This window comes from Capsicum annuum, unplaced genomic scaffold, assembly GCF_002878395.1.
Source record: "Capsicum annuum cultivar UCD-10X-F1 unplaced genomic scaffold, UCD10Xv1.1 ctg20141, whole genome shotgun sequence".
NCBI classification, from domain to species: Eukaryota; Viridiplantae; Streptophyta; class Magnoliopsida; order Solanales; family Solanaceae; genus Capsicum; species Capsicum annuum.
Genome location: NW_025826024.1, coordinates 1 through 1404, shown reverse-complemented (window position 1 = coordinate 1404; position 1404 = coordinate 1). Strand labels below are relative to the sequence as shown.

At 49.1% G+C, this 1404-nt stretch overlaps 1 non-coding gene across 1 annotated transcript; it reads left to right on the top strand.

Moving 5' to 3' along the window:
* Positions 1-468: 468 nt before the first annotated feature.
* Positions 469-624, top strand: LOC124890563. The gene has a single exon (XR_007049220.1). It is a non-coding gene; the product is annotated as a 5.8S ribosomal RNA (ribosomal RNA).
* The last annotated feature ends 780 nt before the right edge of the window (positions 625-1404 follow it).

Genomic DNA, 1404 nt, shown 5'->3' with positions numbered 1-1404 from the left:
CTAGTATGTCCCCCTGGGGAGCACCAGTGTTATTTGTGCATAAAAAGAATGGCTCGCTTAGGATGTGTATTAATTATCGGCAATTGAATAAGGTGACTATTAAGAATAAATATCCTCTCCCAAGAATTGATGATTTATTTGATCAGTAATAGGGCGCCAAGTGCTTTTCTAAGATTGATTTGAGGTCAGGTTACCACCAAGTGAGGGTCAAAGATAAGGATATACCCAAGACAGCTTTCCTAACACGGTATGGTCATTATGAGTTTCTAGTTATGTCATTTGGTCTAACAAATGCACCCACAGCTTGGGGAGTCTGCCCGGGCTGGGTGCTACGACACTCCGCACGAGTGCCTCCCCCTCTTCCCTAGCACAGAAAGCGCCAATGAATACTTAAATCAATAGCCTGCCCCTCGCGCCCCATCCGTGACGTGCGTCGGGGGTACATATGCTTCTTTTGTAAACAAAAATGACTCTCGGCAACAGATATCTCAACTCTCGCATCGATGAAGAACATAGCAAAATACGATACTTAGTATGAATTGTAGAATCCCATGAATCGTAGAGTATTTGAACACAAGTTGTGCCCGAAGATATTAGGCCGAGGGCACGTCTGCCTGGGCATCATGCATTGCGTCGCCCCCTCGTATCGTGCCGCAATGACGGGGCTCGGTCTTGTTGTGGGGCGGATACTGGCCTCCCGTGCACCTCGAGGTCGTGGCTGGCCTAAATATGAGTCCACATCAATGGATGTCACAGAAAGTGGTGGTTGTATCTCAACTGTCTTTGTTGTCACGGCGATAGCCCATCGCGCGTTCGGACTCCAGGACCCTTTTGCGCTTAGGCACTCCGAACGCGACCCCAGGTCAGGCAGGATTATCTACTGAGTTTAAGTATATCAATAAGTGGAGGAAAATAAACTTACAAGGATTCCCTTAGTAACGGCGAGTGAACTGGGAATAGCCCAGCCTTAGAATTGGGCGGATCCATCATCCAAATTGTAGTTTGGAGAAGCGTCCTCAATGGGGGACTAGACCCAAGTCCCCTGGAAGGGGGCACCAGAGAGGGTAAGATCCCCACTGTGCCAGGACCCTATCGTACCACGGGGCACTGTCTATGAGTCGGGTTGTTTGAGAATGCATCCCAAATCAGGCGGTGAATTCCGTCCAAGCCTAAATACGGGCTACAAATCGATAGTGAACAAGTACCGCGAGGGAAAGATGAAAAGGACTTTGAAAAGAGAGTCAAAGAGTGCTTAAAATTATCGTGAGGGAAGCGGATGGGGGCCGAGGATGTGCCTCGATCGGATGTGGAATGGCAATGATCCAGTCTATCGATCGACTCGGGGCATGGAAGAGCGTTGATTGGGGGCGTCCAAAGACCGGGCTCTCGATACACTTGTGGAAC